Source organism: Ornithorhynchus anatinus, chromosome X1 (assembly GCF_004115215.2).
Source record: "Ornithorhynchus anatinus isolate Pmale09 chromosome X1, mOrnAna1.pri.v4, whole genome shotgun sequence".
Classification (NCBI taxonomy): Eukaryota; Metazoa; Chordata; class Mammalia; order Monotremata; family Ornithorhynchidae; genus Ornithorhynchus; species Ornithorhynchus anatinus.
Window position 1 is genome coordinate 70,303,129 of NC_041749.1, and position 19,428 is coordinate 70,322,556.

The 19,428-nt window shown below is 42.9% G+C and overlaps 1 protein-coding gene across 5 annotated transcripts in view; it reads right to left on the reverse strand.

Moving 5' to 3' along the window:
* FLNB (filamin B) overlaps positions 1 to 19,428 on the reverse strand; it is a 132,887-nt gene that overhangs the window by 90,488 nt on the left and 22,971 nt on the right. The window contains exon 2 of one of the 5 annotated variants that reach the window (XM_029049953.2): positions 6,333 to 6,375. The exons of the other annotated variants lie outside the window; for them this stretch is intronic. The gene's annotated coding sequence lies outside the window, so the exon portion shown is untranslated. The remainder of the gene's footprint in view (positions 1 to 6,332; positions 6,376 to 19,428) is intronic. 5 annotated transcript variants of the gene reach the window in all.

Here is a 19,428-nt window from a genome sequence, read left to right on the forward strand (position 1 = left end):
TAGTAACGATTAAGTTTTAACACTACTAAGACCATATTTGCCAAACTGCTGCATTGGGCCATCGGAACCTGGAAGAGATCTGTTAGCCTTCACTGTATTGTATAGCTTTTCCCCTCCTGACTAAAACATTTCTAAAATAGAGGATAGGAATCTAGGATTGTCCGTGTGCAAGAAGGAACCAAGAAAAAACAAACATTTTACTGACTGAAGGAGCAATAGATTTGCCTGACAATAGTTAGTAGAGTCTCTGTAGACATAGCCATGCAAAAATCCTTGCAAACCAATTTCATAACATGTGGTTCAAAATTCCTAGGAGGACATCCTTTGGTATTTTACCCACAAACTGGGCATTTAACTTCTAAAATTAGAGCTAATCAAAACACTTGCTATAGTTCTTCACCATCTTCTACCTGCCAGACCAACAAGGATGATCACTAAAAGGGTTTCCTCACCATTCCCACTCACCCCTAGAGTATTACAAGGCCCAAAGGTATCATCAAAATATCACTACGTTACTTAATTCACATGGCAAGACAAGTTAGAGGCTCATTTTCTCCATCTGACAACATTTTCAAGGTCTTCCTCCAGGAGATATCATGAAGCAGTGACAGACATGATGGGACTGCACTCATGCATTGATCTTTTAGGCTCTCCTGCTCTTTTGACTAGGTTTCCACTATCCTTAAACATGAACAGTGATATAAATGGGGGCCTTTAAAGTTAAAGGACCTGATATCTCTAATTATGACAACTCAAATTGATAGAATTTCTTTACCACCCAAGGCAGAGGAGTGTATGGTTTCCTAGTCAGTTTGGTTTGAAGAAGGTTTCAGTCTTCATTACCAGTGTCCCTCTCTATAGTCACTTCTGCAGGATTTTAAGTCCTTTGAGGGAAGGTATCATATCATATCTGTCTACTAACCCTACTGCACTCTCCCAACCACTCTGTATAGTGTTCTGCAAGCAGCTGGCACTCCGTGCTATTGACTGATCAATTTCTGATCCTCCCTTCAGCCTCCATTCCTTTCACCCTCAGGATTCCAAGTCTCCGGGAAGCAGGGCCCAGATCTATGTATTTTTGCCAGCACTTTTACATGCACTAACTAGCATGGTCATGGTTGTTCATAATCAGACTTTCTGAACAAATTTTTATAAAGGAGCCTCGCAGCAAGCCAACACCTAAACCAGAATATGTTCAGGATCCAATGTTATTTGAGCTAGATCCAGAACAATGCTTCGTCTGATCAGCAGACAACTTACTCTGGATTTGCCAGTATGAGGGGATGGCCTGAAATAGTTTGGGGGCAGAAAGGCTCTCTGCTTGACAAAAAATGTTTTCTATATCTTCTGAAATAAAAGCTAGTTCGCATTGAAGTGAAATGAATTGCAAGGGCCATTACAAGCCTCAGGGTCATTAGATATTTTTCAAATCCACATCTTAAGTCTCATATGAGAGAGTGAGAGAGAGAGACAACAGTACCACACTGAGTAAAAATATGACCTATGGTAATGGAGCCCACTGGATTTTAAATCAATGAGTAGCTGAATTAGACAGGAACAGGGTGAGAGCTGGGGTGAAGTGGGCAAAGAGCAAATGAGAGAGAGAGAGAAAGAAGGTTGAGATAAATACCTTAGTCAATGGTCAGAAGCAGCATGGCCTAGCAGCACGGGCCTGGGCGTATAAAGGACCCGGGTTCTAAACCTGACTCTGCCACTTGCCTGCTGTGTGACCTTGGGCAAGTCACATAACTTTCTCTGTGCCTCATTTTACCTCATCTATAAAATAGGGATTCAATCCTATTCCCTCCTACTTAGACTGAGCCCCATGTGGAGCAGGGACTGGACTGACTCAATTTATTATTTCCCAAAACTGATTCATTTGTAGAAATGGTTAAGAATAAGCCTTGAACACACCACAGTATGAACGCCAACTCAAAGGGGCGTTTTAGTGAAAAGTGGTCTTTTTTAGTCCATCATCTGACCAGACCAGGAAAGCTACTAAAGACTATAACAGAGACTAATCTCAGACAAGTAAAAGCTAGTTTACAGGCAACACAACAAGGTCAATTGACTCACATGCTGAATACTTAAGTGACTATGTTCCTGTCAGTAAGCATTTAAAAAAAGACAACTTAAAAGAAAAAAAAACACTTGTCTTATTTCATAATGGGGTAATGGGGTGACTAAGAAGTTACAATTGGTATGGTTTAGCCAGCAAATATATTCCATTGCAACATCTGCTTAACAAGTTTTCCTGATAACTATATAGAACTGATTTAAAAATATTTTGGTGATCCGACAACTCTAGGGAAGTCAGCATTAAACTTAACAGCCATTCACCAGCTCTTCCAAATCACACCTACCCAAGCAGAAAGTGGAAGCGTCTCTGAACTCTACTTGCACAGTCCTTTATGATTGGGCCCATTACCCTGCTCTCTCATCCTTAAATAAGAACAATCAATGCCAGGAAAGCAAATCAGTTCTTGGAAAAAAAAAAAAGCAAAGTTTGATGAATATTCAATTTCAAGTGTCTAAAAAGTGTCAGAGGGTTGGAACGAGAGCTTGGTTTCCAAACTAATTCAAGGAAATCTAAATTTGTTTTTGCCCAGAGGACTGTTCCTCTTACAATTGATAGTTTTATTCCACTTCAGCCATTTGGAAACTATGTAAAGGAGAATGTGTCTCCAGCTTAAGTTGTCGTGTTTTTTCCTTCTCTCCATTCCCCTTGTCTGCATCTTAAGTATTCAAAAAGTGTGCAAAGTTGTATTTCCCATAAGTCAATAGTACTTCAAGGTTATTTATGCATAGTTTAGCTACAACAGATCCCAAACTTGAGTTTAAGGTGACTGTTTCTGAAAAGCACCCACTTTTTCTCAGCTTCCCCTCTCTTTTGCATCACCTCAACTCGCTCCCTTTGCTCTTCCCCCATCCCCACCCCACAGCATTTATGTATATATGTATTTATCTATAATTCTAGTTACTTATATTGATGCCTGTCTACTTGTTTTTATGTCTGTCTCCCCCCTTCTAGACTGTAAACCCAGTGTGGGCAGGGATTGTCTCTTTATTGCTGTACTGTACTTTGCAAGTGAATAATAATAATAATGCTGGGATTTGTTAAGCACTTACTATGTGCCAAGCACTGTTCTAAGCGCTGGGGTAGATACAAGGGAATTAGGTTGTCCCACGTGGGGCTCACAGTCTTCATCCTCATTTTACAGATGAGGGAACTGAGGCACCGAGAAGTGAAGTGACTTGCCCAAAGTCACACAGCTGACAAATGGCCGAGCTGGGATTTGAACCCATGACCTCTGACTCCAAAGCCCGTGCTCTTTCCACTGAGCCACGCTGCTTAGTACAGTGTTCTGCACATAGTAAGCGCTCAATAAATACGACAATGAATGATCTCTAAAAGCCCAACCTTAGGGTGGTTTCAGTAAGGCATCCATGCAATCAATCAATTAATGGTGTTTGAGTGCTTACTGAGTGTAGAGTACTATACTAGGTGCTTGGGAGAGTACAATACAACAGAGTTGCTAAGATACAAACCTTGCCTACAAAGGGCATACAGCCTATAGGGGCAGAAACATTAAAGTAGATTAGATATGGTGTGCAGAGCATAAATGTATAAGAATATTTCTATAAATATTGTGAGGCTGGATGAGAATCAAAATGCTTATGGGTTTGCAGTCAAGTGCATAGTTGATGGAGGAGAGCAGATAAGAGAAATAAAGGGTTTAAGTCTGGGAAGGCCTTTTGGAGATGTGATTTTAGGAAGGTTTTAAAGGATGGAGAGTAGTGGACTGTCAGATATCAAGGGGGAGGGAGATCCACGTCAGAGGGAGAACATGGGCACGGGGTCAGTGGTGAGACAGACAAGAATGAGGTCTAGAGTGTAGGCTGGTGGTCAGGGGAGCAGAGTATGTGGGTTGGGTTGTAGTAGGAAAATCAGCAAGGTAATATAGGAAGGAGAATGCTCGTTAAGTACCTTAAAGCTGATGGTAATGAGTTTGACATGGAGGTGGACGGTCAACAACTGTAGGTTTTTGAGGAGTGGGGAGATATGGACTGAACAGTTATTCCAAAAAAACAATCTGGACATCAGAATGACGTATGAACTGGAGTGAGGAGAGACGGGAGGCAGGGAGGTCAGCAAGGAGGCAGATTCATTCATTCACTTGTATTTATTGAGCGCTTACTATGTGCAGAGCACTGTACTAAGTGCTTGGAATGTACAATTCAGCAACAGATAGAGACAATCCCTGCCCAACAACGGGCTCACAGTCTAAGCGATCCAATAGTCAAGGCAGGAAGAGTAAAAGCAGTTTGGATGGAGAGGAAACAGCGAATTCTAGAGATGATATGAAGGTAGACCAACAGGATTTTTCATGACAGATTGAACGTGTGGGTTGAAAGAGATGAGTTGAGGATAACGCCAAGGTAACAAGCTGTGGGACGGAGATGACGGTGCTGTCTGCAGGGATGGGAAAATCATATTGAGGACAGGGTTTGGGTGGGAAGATGAGTTCCATTTTGGACATGCTAAGTTGGAGATATCGGTGAGACATCCAAAGAGAGATGAGTTGAATGAAGGCAAGAGGAAATAGATTACAGAGGAGAGGGCTCAGGTATGGAGATGTAGATTTGGGATCCTATGTGTTTGCAACTCTTTGCAGCTCTAAGTGTTCAAGGGTAGCTTCCTCTCCCACCTTTAACCTAGCTTCCACATGATAACTGCTCAGCTGAAAGCCAGATAAAACAAAAGTTGCTATAGAACAGAGGCAATCATGAATTTTCTAATCTCCTTCAGGGCCCCCAACACCCCAGTTGTGTCAAGCAGAATGGCAGTGCTTTAAGACTATCCACCAGAAATAAATCCTTCCTCCTGTACACAACTCTGCCCCTCTTCTTTTTGTTAGGGGAGTCACCCCTCCTTATACAAAGTGGCAAATGAGAACCAGACAGGTTAACATGGTTATCTAACTGCTTCCACAAGAAAGTGGGGATACCCAGGGTTACTACTTGCCCCCCTGGTGAGGGTATCTCAGCTTCCACAAACAGTCCTCAGATTTTTGACAATTAATTGGTTCCTAAAAGCTAAATTGAAACACAAATCAGAGCCAATTTTCCCACAGGAAGATTAAGTGAGGGATTGGTTCCCAAACCAAGTCTGGATGCCCTATTTAACCACAATTACCCAGAAACATATACCTAAAGAGAGGAGTAATATAGTGATATTGATGAATTTCAACTGTAAATAGCAAGCACGTGGACCTAAAGAAAAAAATCACATTAAAATTTAACACAGTACTGTACATCATGCACTACCTCTACCCAGAAGCAGACCATGTCCAGGGTTGAACCCCAGTCTCGCAATGTTGAGTCTTTTCTTTATAAGATCCCTTTTGATCCAGATCAGCAGAAGCAGAGATAGAAAAGGTAGGTTAGCCCGAAAGAGCACTGAGAAGTCAGATGAGGAGGGCTAGGAGGAAAGAGAAAGGGGTCATAACACCAGCTGGAGTAACACAGTGGCATCACTGCAACAATCAGTTCCAACATGGTCTGGCCTTCCCCCAGCACTAGAGCTGGAGCAGTATGCAGGGCTGCACTAGGGCTGGAGGAGACCTTAAGACGTTGCAACAACCAATGATATTTAGTGAGCGTTTACTGAGTGCAAAGCACTGTACTAAGCGTTTGGGACATTACACCACCACAATATAAACAGAGCTGGTAGACACATTACCTGGCCACAACGAGCTTACAACCTAGAAGAGGAGCCATTGCCTACCTCCCCCGGCACTCAGGAGACCACTCTGGCTTGGGAAGGGATTCCCAAAGCATTAGCTTAAGAGCAGATGCCAGTGCCATTTTGCCCCTCCAGCTCTCTCCCTGCCTTGGTTGCAAAGCCAGGGGGCTTGGTCAGAGCTCAGAGGGGGAGGATGCTGCCAGGGTAACCCCAAAACACAGCTCTGGAGAAGGAGTGGGGGACAGGAACTGCGTGGTTAACCCCACGGCACTGCTGCTGTCACCACCGAGGTGACGGTGGAAAAGGAAGGGGGACAAAGGGGCACAGGGGCACGGAGAGCCTGTGCGGCAACCTCACAGTGGCTGCTGCTGTCACCATTGACCGGAAAGGAAAGGGGGGGAGTGCGGCCACCACGGGTCTCCTCCCTTTTCCTGTCCCACCACCCTGACCTTGTGGCCCCAGAGGGTGAGGTCCAATGAAGGCTGGCAGCAGCAACATCGAGCAGAAGGACAGGATTGGGTGGGGGACGGGGGGCGGTGGGGGGTCAGGGAGGGGGCAAGAGGGGTTAGGGTTATGTAATACTCACCTTATAAGCCTGATGTTGGCAATTCAGATCCGAAGTCGTAAACCTAAAATAGGGTGTAAATTCAGAGATGTTGGAAGTGCCATTTGTTATAACTCGGATGGTCGTAAGTCAAGGACTTCCTGCATGTGACAGGACAGTCGGCCTCTGAGCCCACCCATAGGGTCAGGTTAAGGAAGGTCAGGTACCTGCACTTCCTCCGCCCCTCACTTTAAATGCATTTTTGACTTTGCACAGAGCGGCATTAAAAAAAGTGACTGGAGAGACAAGACAGACATGTGCCTGCACCTTGGGAGTTCATAATTGCTAACATCCCTGCAGGCAGGAGCTGGAGGCCAACTGAGGAGGCAAGGGGAGAAAGCAGAAACCACGCTCAAGCAAGAATCGCCAGCACCGAGTAAGCAAAATAAGCAGTAGTGAGAATGAATGAAAGTCTCCATTTCAAGAAAACCCAATTTTGATCACTCACTCCCACCCTTAATGCCATTCTTATCTAGTTTTATTATGCTACACTAATGGCAGTTTGCCTAAAGATTTGTTAAGTCATAAAGGAACCAACTCTTCCAATTTCAAGTTTTGAACAGGAACCAAGCTGTGGGATATTCCAAGTGATTTATAACTACTGGCTCCCACAATTACAAAGCAGCCATACAGGAATGTAGACCAAAAGCAGTTTAAGTGGCCAAAGGCTGAAAGCTTCCATGCATTCTTCTTTTTAAAATTCGTAAGCCTTTTTATATAACTGGCACAAGACTGATTTGATTGCTGCAGTTTAAACTCATGGAATTTCACTACATTTAATCAATTGCTGCAGCCTTTCAAAAGGCCCACTCAAACACCCTATAATTGTCACAAGCAGATACCACCAAGAGATGCTTGTTTAAGTGCCAGATCCTGGGCTTCCAACTGGGTGAGAACGGCAATGGATATCACTGCCCCCACAGAATTTCAGGTCAAACCTATTCATTTTTCCCCTGTAGCTTTTTAGACTGCCCATTCCTAGCAAGAGGATGGGAGCCGGGTAGAAACTTGAACCCCAAAAGGGCTGTGGGTCAATGCTCTCTCTTATCCCAGCCTGTCAGAAAGACTCCCCACTCAAACACCAACCACTTTTCTTACATATCCCCCTCCCAGCCCTGACTGTGTAACTTTGTCCCTACTCTCCATCCCCAGGAGTCTTGCTGTTTGAGTTTAGGGGTGTGTGTGTGGTGGTGGTGGTTGGGGTGGAGGGAGGAGAAGAACAAGGGAAAGAAGAGAAGGATGAGAGGCCCCATAGGGGGTGAAATGAGTAGGGTTAGTTTTTTTTAGCAAAATACTTGCAACACAAAAAAACTGAATAGTCAATTTAAGATGTCCCCATTCAGGTATAAGAACAGATTGAAACTGGATCCAATTACCACACAATACTAGTATTTCATCTGCTAGCCAATAAATCAATTAATGGCATTTACTGAGCACTATTTTGTGCAGAGCACTGTAATAAGTGCTTGGGAGAGCACAAAAGAATAGGTAGAACTGATTCCTGCCTTAAAGAGCTTACAGTCTATTGGTGGGGAGATAGGCACTAAAATAAGTTAAGATGTAGGGGAAACAGAGTAAGAGGATGTGTACATAAGTGTGGTAGGGGTGGAATGAGTACTTAAGAGCTTAAGAGTACTCAAGTGCATGAGAAACCTAGTAGTGAAGAGAAAGAGGGTGAAGAGAGGAGAGCTTGGACAGGGAAAGATTCCTGCAGAAGATATGATTCGAGTAAGGCTTGCAAGACAGGGAGAGTGCTGGTCTGTTGGATATGAAGCAGGAGGGAGCTCCAGGCAAGTCAGAGGGTGTGAGCCAGGGGTCAATGGCAAGAGAGATGACACTGAGGCACAGTGAAAAAGGTGGGAGCAAAGTGTACAGGATGGGTTGTACTGGGAGAGGAGCGAGGCTGGTAGGAGGGTAAAAGCTGACAGTTCCTTAAAGCCAATGATGAAGAGTTTCTGCTTGATGTAGACAAGGACAGGCAACCACTGGAGGTTTCTGAGGAGTAGGGAAAGAGGTGTGCAGAACAGTTTTTTTTTTCTGGGGAACAGAGTGAAGTATGGACTGGCCAGGGATGTTCTAGACAATGCATTAAGACTGATGAAATCAAAATTTCTTCCTATGAGTTGAACAGCAGTTTGCTCTAGCAGCCTACCGCATATAACAGTCTTCTATGACTTGACTAGTCTATTGCTGACACAAATTAAAACAAAATATCTTTAAATTCAACTCCCATCACAGGTGTTTGCAAAAAGGTTCTCTGGCTTTATTTTCAAGACCATCACTTCTATACCCATGCCAGAAAGAAGGTTAGTGTGGGCTAGAAGTCAAAAGACCAGGGTTTTAGTCCCAGCTGTCACGGGCCTGCTGTGTGATCTTGAGCAAGTCACATAACCTCTCTGTTCTTCGGTTTTCTCATCTGTAAAGCAGGGATAAGAGTCCTGTTCAACCTGTTTCAGACTGTGATTCCTGTCAGGGACAGGGGCTGTATCTGTTCTGATCATCCTTTACCACAATGCTTAATGCCATAATTAGCGAGCCACAAAAGCAGGATAATGTATCCAGCATCTTAGCATTTAAAACAAAGTGATATCTCTGGAACTTGTTTGTTTTCTTCCAAGTGCTGCCATCATAAACAAGTCTGATGATCTACTGATGTTACACCCTAGAATCCTATCAGCTTCTACCTATAATGAACATGAGGATTATGTTTCCAAAGCTAGGTGTGCTCCCAACAGTTAGAGCTACTGATGTTTTTCCACAGAGGAGGTTATGAGCTGTACTTCCTGAACACTTGGGTCAAAAATGACCATTATAGTCTTTGATAGTCAGATCCTGAAGCCCTAGGTTTAAAGTCTTGCGAGAAGGAGACTGTACTCGACATTCTGACTCCTTCCTTAAAAACCTCAATGATTTTCAGATTGTCCTACCATTTCAAATTAACTATTATTCCATTCTTTACAATGGAAGAAAAAAAAATCAAGATACTTGTCACTACTGGCCAGTATAAAAAAACTACACATGTATCTAAAACAATGAGCTCCACATGCACAGCTGTATTTAATGCCAGACACTACTTCAGAAAGGACAGACTTTGATAACATGCTGCAAAGCTGGATCACTGCCGATACTGTAGTAGGGCAATTTCACCAAGACACCAACAGAGCAGAAAGCCAAACGTCCTGCTATAAAAATGGTATGAGAAAATACGGAAGCACCATGTGAACAATAATGGGAATTGTTAAAATTTTAAGTGTCATTTGGTCATTTGGTACAGGAAAAAAGTGTTTTGAAGATTACATCATTGCTATGAAACATGCAACTTTGGCCCTTGAACCATTTGCCTTGTTAAAAAAAACAAAAAACAAAAAAAATCCTACTGGCACAATGAAAAATTTCCTCTCACATTGATTGTTTCCCACAAAGAGAATAATATGGCCTAGCCCTAGTGCTAAAGCAGAAATAGTAGAAGTAGAGCACTACATATATTTACATTGTGCTCTCCCAAGTGTTTAGTACAGTGCTCTGCACACAGTAAGCACTGAATACAATTGACTGATGACATTATTAAAGGACCAGCCATGTAATTTATGGTCTAGCCTGAGGTAACTCATCTCCTCCCATTTTTAGAAAGCAGCTTATGACAGAATTAAGAACCAAAATGTTAAAGAATCCCATCAGTAATGTATTAGGTGACAAGATATTCAAAATAGGAGGAAGTTTTTGGACACTGGAGATATAAAGGTTCAAACTCCTTGAGTGCCTAATGGCTTACCTCTGCCTAAAGCAACAGCTCCTTACCTATTGCACTTGGATCTGAGACTTCGGGACATTTCATATTCACTCCACAGCACTTATTGGATTACATATCTTTATAAACTATTACAAATTATTTACTCATATTAAGGTCCAACTCTACCGCTACACTGTAAGCTTATTGTGGGCAGAAAATATATGTGTCAACTCTGTCGTACTCTCCCAAGCACTTAGTACTATGCTCTGCAATGGTAAGTGCTCAATAAATACCATTGAGTCTAGTATACTAATACCTTATTAAGACAACTTAATGCACTGAGAATACTTTCTGTAACATGAGTATGGAACCAGGCTATTTAATAAGCATTATGCCACTTCCAGATAGCAATGACAAACACTGGGCATAGTCAGTCAATGCCACCAAAACAGATTTGATTAAAAGAACAACTTGTAGCAATCCAATCAATTCCTTGCAGACTTTCAGATCCCTGACAAAAACACAAAGCTGGCACCATGTCTAGCAATTCAAGGTAGGGAACATAAGCAATATGGGTTGGGATGCCGAAACTGGAGAGCCAATCTCAAACCAACCAAAATACCACTCATCATATGGTTCCTTCACACTCACAGTGCTAGTGAAGGGAAGAAAGAATGCCACCCCAGAACAGACCAGGAAGAAATCCTGCAGAGATGGCAACACCAACAGGCTTTGCAACACACCCACTGTTAGCAAACATGAAGCTCTACAAAGCATGAAGAACTGTTGCCATGCCATTAGCCCATGTTGCACTTTTTGAGATGGTAAAGATCGTAGCCATGAAAAATGGTTAAGAAAAATAATCGTATATGTTAAGCACTTACTATGTGCTGAGCACTGTATTAAGTGTTGGGGTTGATACAAGACTGTCAGGTTAGGCACAGTCCTTGTCCCCCTTGGGGCTCCCAGTTTAAGAGGGAGGATAAACAGGAACAGATTTCAGCACCTGGACTTTATACCTACCCAGATATATAAAAATAATGATTCTTGTTAAGCACTTACTATATGCCAAAGAGTAAGTGCTGGAGTACATACAAGTTAATCAGATTGGACACAGTCCCTGTCCTACAGAGGGCTCACAGCCTTAAGCCCCATTTTGCAAATGAGGTAAGTGAGGCCCAGTGAAGTGACTTGCCCAAAGTCACACAGCAGACAAGTAGTGGAGTCAGAATTAGAACCCTGGTCCTCCAACTCCCAGGCCTGTGCTCTTTCCAGTAGGCCACATTATGCTTAAGCACCTTCACAAGCTTCTCTTCAATATATGGGTTCCTGGAGATACCCCACCACCATTTGCAAGGAGAGAAAAAAAGTTAAAAATCGAACTGCAATTGTTATCATGGCATCTCGCCACTCTCCATTGCTAACAAGATCAGGGCCAGATAATTCTGGCTAAATTACTGAAGCCTAATTAACTGTGCAGGGCTGAACAGGTCCACTCCTGTTCAATTTATTGTTTATTGTTCAATTTATTCTACAGAACCATGGGGATGGGTGCAACAAAGACCCTAGCATTTGGATATGCTTTTGATCAACCGGAAAGTTCTTTCAGTTGACAACAGGGTACTGGCATTAGCAACAGTCCCAGAAGGCCATTCAGGAGTTGCAGCACCAGGTGAGCCAAGTGAGCTAGAACTGCTTCTTACCCACCTACTCGTCCTGAAGCCCCAGGGTGAGGGAAAGAGAGCACAAAAGATAGTTTGTGGCCTGGCCCTAGAACCGCAGTGAGGATCACCTAAGTGGCAGGGGAGCTGGAGAAAGATGACTATAACAAGACAGGGAGGGTAAAGTGATTGAGTGCTTCTGTGCAGAGTGTTATTCTAGAAAGGGGGGAAAAAAAATAAATAATAGAAGAGATAGTCAACTGTCCTTCTTCCTTCCCTCCCAAAATGAAGTTGGGACCCCTACCTATAAAACTGTACCAGTAAATGTGGTAAACATTTGGACCAGATTCTAAATGCCAGAAGAACAGTAGCTGAAGTTTCACCGCTTTCAAATTGAAATACCAAACAATTTTAGAATGTGCCACGAATCGTAAATGGTCTAAATCTCGCTAAAGTGAGTTCTTGTAAGTCTGGAAAAGAGCTGATTTTAAAAGCACAGCAAGTCATATCCATTTCCCCTGCCTCCCCTCTACCTAAGCACTTTATACTTGTACTTTTATTTATTTGTATTGACGTCTGTCTCCCCATCTCTAGACTGTAAGCTTGTTGTGGGCAGGGAATGTGACTGTTGTACTATACTCTCCCAAGAGCTTGGTACAGTGCTCTGCACACAGTTAGCACTCAAATACGACAATCTCCCCATTACTCTTCCCCACCAAAAAAATGTACATCTTTAGTTTAAAGGAAAAGTTCCCAAGTACATACAGCTTTTCTGTTTCTACATTAGTTTAATACAGAAAATAAAGGCTCTTTTTAAGAGACTCTTTTACAGTTATGCTTAATTAGCCCTTAGTTCTTGCCACATTTATCACAAGGTGCACTTCCCTGGACTAAACCTTAAGTGCATACACTAAATAATGAGTTACCGGAACTTAATAGCATATTACTACTAAAATATCCTGATGCACACATTAAACTTATTAGGAATGCCCTCTTGCAAGGATTTGGGGAAGAAAAAACAGTGTGGCCTAGTGAGGAGCAAGGGCTTGGAAGTCAGAGGACCTGAGTTCTAAACCCAGCTCTGTCACTTGTCTGTGTGACCTTGGGAAAGTCACTTCCCTTCTCTGTGCCTCAGTTCCCACAATTGTAAAATGGAGATTAAGATTGTGAGCCCCATGTGGGACATGGACTTTGCCCAATCTGATTAGCTTGTATCTATCCCAGTGCTTTGTATAGTGCCTGGTATATCGTAAGTGCTTAAATACCAACAACCAAAAGTGCACTCAGGGCCAAATCACACAGGGGCTAATCTGGGTTTCAACCAAACCCTCTGTCGCCCTGACACCTCAAAAACTTAACCTGCCCAAAACAGGACATCTTCCCACCCAAACCATGTCTTTCCCATCACTGTAGGCAGCACCACCATCCTTCATCTCCCAATCCCATAACCTTGGCATTATCCTCAAGTCCTCTCTCTCATTCAACTCACACATTCAATCTGTCAACAAATCCTGTCCCATCTACCTTTCCAACATCACCGAAATCCACACTTTCCTCTCCAAACTGCTGCTATACTGACCCAAGCACTTATATCCCACCTTGGATACTGCATCAGCCTCCTTGCTGACCTCCCTGCCTCCTGTCTCTCCCCACTCCAGTCCTTGACTCTGCTGCCTTAAAAACATTTTCCTAGAAACATTTTCTGAAAAAACACCCAGGCCACATCCCCCAACTGCAAGACCCTTCAATGGTTGTCCATCCACCTCCACATCAAACAGAAACTCCTAACCAATGGCTTTAAAGCAATCAGCTTGGTCCTTCTTATCTTACCTCACTGATTTCCTAAAACCAGCCCATCCACTTCACTAATGCCAACCAACTTGCTGTACCTCAATCTTGTGTATCTTGAAACTGACCCCTTCCTTGTCCATGTCCTCCCTCCCCCGGCACCTTCATATCCCAGAACACCACTCTCCCCACCTTCAAAGCATTATGATCCCATCTCCAAAAAGCCTTCCTCAACTAAGCCCTTATTTCCTCTACTCCCTGACCCTCCTGCATCACCTACGCACTTGAATCTGTATCCTTTAAGCACTTGAAATTCACCCCACTGCTCTTACATATAAAGCCATAATTATTTTAATAACCATCTCCCCTGCTAGGCTACAGGCTCGCTGAGTGCAGGGAATGTGTCCACCAATTCTGTTGTACTCTCCAAAGTGATTAGTACAGTGCTTTGCACACAATAGTGAACACATACCCACCACTGACACCCTTATCATAGCTGCAGCTTGGGACACTGTGAAGAGGATGCTTTTCTCAATGGCTGCTGCAAAGTGGCTCAGGCTGGCAGGTCGGGCTCTTCAAGGGGATGCTGCCCTTTAAATTGCAGGAAATGAGCAGCACAAGAGAGTACCCTTCAGGACCAGAAGTTGACCCCAGTTGAGCCTAAGGTTATTGCTTTAAAAATCTGTGCTGCCTCAGCCTCCTCAGTGAGCCCACTCTGCAAGTGGGAGGAAGGGAGAGTAATGATTAGGTGTTAAATACCATTGTGCATCTATTATTATGGTATTTGTTAAGTGCTTACTATGGACCAGGCACTGTGCTGGGATGGATACCAGCAAATTGGGATGGACACAGTCCCTGACCCCACATGGAGCTCACACTCTTAATCCCCATTTTACATATGAGGGAACTGAGGCCCAGAGAAGTGATTCTGACTTGCCCAAAGTCACACAGTAGACATATGATGGAGCCAGGATTAGAACCCAGTTCCTTCTGACTCCCAGATCCTTGCTCTATCCATTAAGCCATGCTGCATAAGGGGGAAATCATTAAGCAGATTGTGAAAAGAAAGGGGGAAAATGGATTTGAAGTTAAAAGAAAATTTGGTGATTAGATGAAATTAAATCAATAATATTTGAGCATGTACTGTGTGCAGAGCACTGTACTAAGTGCTTGGGAGAATCCAATGCAACTGAATTGGTAGACAAGTTCCCTGCCCAGAATGAGTTTATAGTCTAGAGGATGAAGTCAGAAATCTCTGCTAGACCAGAAGTGATCCCTGTGTGCTCTATTCCAGAATCCCTCATCCTCCCTGACCCTGCAACAAGCTGACACACTTTTGTTGGAAGAGTAAGCCGATAAGGGGGTGGGGTCGCGTAGAAGGGGATGGAGCTTCAGGAAATGCTGCTTGAGGGTCCTCCTGACTCCTGTTCCTCTGCAGAACTTCCCCCAACCGCCTCAAACTAAAAAAAGGCAGCCCCTACCCTAGCTGTCCCTGGCCATCAGGACTGATTTTGGGTGATTTCTCCCATCCTCACTGCCCAGACAAAGATGCAGGGACCAAGGCACTGGGGTGGAGAATTGTGCACGTGTGTGTGTGTGTGTCCATTTATTCAGAGTGCTGCTCCACAGTACTCTGGGGTGTTACTATAGATGGGGGGGCAGGGACAACAGGAGGGCTCCCTGCTGCCATTATTCTTCTTCACCCTGCATTCACCTTCACTTTCAGAACAAGCTACAAAGTGAAGTGTGTTTTGCGGAGGGGGTGCGCAGGACCCCAAAGGCCATCCAACCGAATTGCCAAGGCTGGCCACAGTTCTCTGCCATGTCTGTCACCACTTGGGTGGTGCTATAATGTCAATATTTGGGCACTTACTATGTGCAGAGCACTATACTATGCACTTGGGAGAGTATAAAGTATAAAGCGGACGAGCGTTATGCCCAAAGTCATCTGCACCGATATGGTCAGACCCCAGGTAATGCAACCCTCAAGTGTACTGGACCAAAGGAAATCCAACTTCGGGCTTTAACTTCCAGATTAACTCAAGATTATCTTTTGCAATATTAAAGATTCAAAAAACACAATTTGGAGCCAGGCAACCTAAATCATTCTGAAAAGCAATACATTTGCCTGAAGGTCAATCTAAAATTCAGAAACACTAGCATGCAACAGGAGAATGCACTTTTTGGCCATATATATAGCATCAATGTCCACTGGTAACTCAGAAATCAAAAGACATGCCTAAGTCAATATCAGGATCACAACTTCTTAACTCAGGTGGAAAGTGTGCTAGCAGTAAATATATGCCAGAGGCTCCATAATTGGAGGCCATTAAAGAGGCAAATCAGCTGGTTCTAGCCAAGTGGGATCTGTGCTTTGGCCAGTTATATTTATTGATTACTGTACTAAGCACTTGGGAGAACAATATAACAGACACATTCCCTGCCCAAACCTCCCCACAATCAAAGGTGGGAGCACACTTTGAAATACACATTTTAGCTCAGAGTGAGTAAGCTGCACAAGGAGAATAGAGAGAGCTACCTCTGGGGTTGTGGTGGTGGGCTGGAGAAACCAAGTCCATCCAATGTTGCAATAGTCCAGATTCAAGTTCCAAGTCATTTTAGTACTTTACAAATGTACAAAGCTCTCCCAGTAAAATATTTAGGCATTTAAGAAGTCATTTTTTGTACATCAGGTGAGGTATCAGAAAATCATATCCATTCAGATCTGCCACTGGACCCTTATCGCTCCTGGGGTTGGGGGGAGGGGGAGAGAGTAGTCCAGTCAATAGCCAAACCTGTCCAAAGCTAATTTCCAGTCAACAGAATAGGAGATATAGAAATGGCTAAACTGACTAGGAAACAGTCACCTAAATGGTTACCCATCTGGATTAATTTGAACCTTATCCCTTTTGCGAGCTGAATAAAAATTCTTATAAAATGGCTTCTTCAGACTACATAGTTATACAGTTTCTGGGCAAAGTAGAATAGTTTGCAAGACAGCTACATCAAAATGATTTTTTTCCCTGCCAGATGTATCCTCATGCAGCTGTATTGCTGAAAGCAGATATTCGGCAGCCAAGTGAAGTTAGTCACAAGTATGTATTTCTCGAGCTACTTTTGGTATCGTAATAAACCATTTCCTCCACTCCCAATGTAAAGGTCACAGTCAAAGTATTTAAACTTGGTTCTAATCCACCCCTGCAGCAAACCCATCGAGTTAGCTGTAAAGGGCTAACTAGTTTTCAAAAAAGGTTTTCCAACAGTTTACCAAGCTACATGGAAGACTCTGGTTTTCAATTATAACCTAACAAAAAAAGCTGCCAAGCTTGCAACAGAAGGCACGGTAATGCTTCCTGTTGCAATAAATTCCTCTACACCCCACTGGTCAAATTCCACTTCCATCTATTGCCATAACAGAAACTACAGCTTCTTGACCCCTTCCTGAGTCCTTGAAGCCTGTTAAAGCTTACTTTTTCCAACTGATGATATCACTGAAAAAATTTATATCTGACAGTGGGTCCCCATTAGTATAGATTTCCCCTCCCCCCCAAGCCCCCAAATACCCAGTAAAAGCACATTCTTTGCTAGTGAGGCCATCCGTGCTCTCATGAAAAGTTACCAACCTCCTCCCCATTTAGTTTCTCCCCTTTTCCAGCAATACGTATTGATGGAAGATTCAACTGCCAAGAACGGCCACCAGACAGGGATTCGTCCTTCACAAAGAGGAGGCAAAGATGGTGTTTAAGGCTACCAGAAATTTCTTGGAAACAGTAGTTTTATAACTGTGATGCCCACCTTGCAGCTAACCACCCCTTGTGGAAAAGAAAAAAACAAGTTTCTTAGACAAGTTCTAAAGAAACCTAATTTGGCTGATTTTACTGCATGTATAACCTTTAAATGGACTTAAGTGGTTGGTTCAGCCTTATTTACAAAGCAGAATTAAGCATCTGCATCTTGAGGATTGTAGGAAAATAAGATGCTACAGAAGTATAATAATTCCAATTAAGTCCTTCCCAACTGGTCTTTCATGTGGAGGGGATAACCATCCTGGGAAGCACTACACACACCAGTTACCATTATGCTCCAACTTTGGCAGTTGAATTATTTCCAAGTAGAGAAATTGTCAGTTTGTCACACTGTAGAGAGGACACTTAGGAGGCTGAAAGAATATTGTGAGGTTTATAACTAGCAATATGGTCACTTTTGGCTATTTACTTCAACTACCCCATAAATACTATGACTGGCCAGGAATGGCAGCTAGTTATAATCCCATTTTACAGGGTGTTAAATCTGGTTTGTGGATGTTAGAGTAGGCTTCCTACATTTTCATGATCTGAGTGTGGGGGAGGAGATGGGGGGATGGTATTGAGCGCATATTATGTGTAGAGCACTGTACTAAGTACTTGGGAAAGCACAATACAACACAGTTGGTAGGAACAATTCCTGCCCACAAGGAACTTACAGTCTACAGAGGGGCAGGACAAAATAAACTATGGATAGGGGAAATAGTACAGTATAAGAATATTTACCTAAGTACTGAGGAGCTGGGGTGAGTATCTGGCAGTATTAAATAGTCCCATGGTTCTGGGACAGAAAGATTAGTGAGTGGAAACCTAGTATCAGTAGTGAGAACTGCAAAAGCCATCTTATGTTGTAGTCTCTCGTGCTTTGTTCTCAAACACCATCGATTACATTCTAGGATACTTGAACCTTTCTGCAGACAAGAGGAAACCAAATGGTGTGGAGGCCTTTGGAGTGTAATCTACAGGATCAAGGAGAGGTAATAAGAATCAGAGGGTGTTGAAAGAAGGCTCAAAGAACAGAAATGTGTTTCAGCCTTTGATTAATCACCTCTGCATTTCTTAGTGTGTTTATATCAAGATAGAGAAAGCATCCAGTGCAACCCAGAGACCCATCTTTGAAAAACCTAGTTTCTCAAAGACTTGTGCAGAGGAAGCCAAGTATTAGACTCACAATGGACAAACTCTATTTCTAAGCCAAAGGCTACACACTGGAAATAATCAGAACTGATTAGTGTTTGGGGAAGTCACTGGCTGCTGTGCACTCTTCAATTCAATTTTTCCAGTTAAAACTATCCAAAGTTAGCCTAACTCGGAACTGACAGATGAAGATTCCCATTCATGGGGCTCTGCATACAACATAATCTACTTCAGAAAGAGTTTGTTAACTCATGAACTTCTTAAACAAAATTGAAAACTTCCAAGAGGCTCCAAGGTGCCAATTCCTCAAAACCCAATTTTTCACTGATGAAAGATCATTTGTAACCACATTTGGCATATGTGGTTTTTCTCCCAAAAACAATAAAAAAAAACCCCTCCCAGATAATTCCTTTTCCACTGCTAACAGTTTTGCCACATTTTAGAGATCATTTACATAAATGTAAATGGTAAGACAACACCAACATCATAACTGTGCCAGGAGAATGAGCTATAGCCTTCAATTTCAATAAAGAGGGCTAGAGCTATCCAAAGACTTCGGATGGTTTAGAAGATTTTTTTAGTGGTTCCAGTAAAGGATAGGAAAGCATTAGACATTAACAAATAATATAAATGGGCTTAACTTATAAGTGGTCCATGACACTGCATGTTGGATAGTTAGACAAAGAAGTACAGTCGGATGAACTATGCGTGAAGTCAGCATTACTGATTTTTTTTTTTTTAAAGTCCCAAAGTTTTCATGGCTACAAATGATTCTTCTGATGACACTGAACACTAATGACCTGATGTGCTCTACTGGCATTTCTCCCTCACCCCCCAACCTCGATTCTTACTTACCTGTTCAGCTGGGAACATGTCTACCAATGCTTGTTCTGCTGTACTCTCCCAAGCATTTAGTACAGAGCTCTGCACACAATAAGTGTTCAACAAATACCATTGAT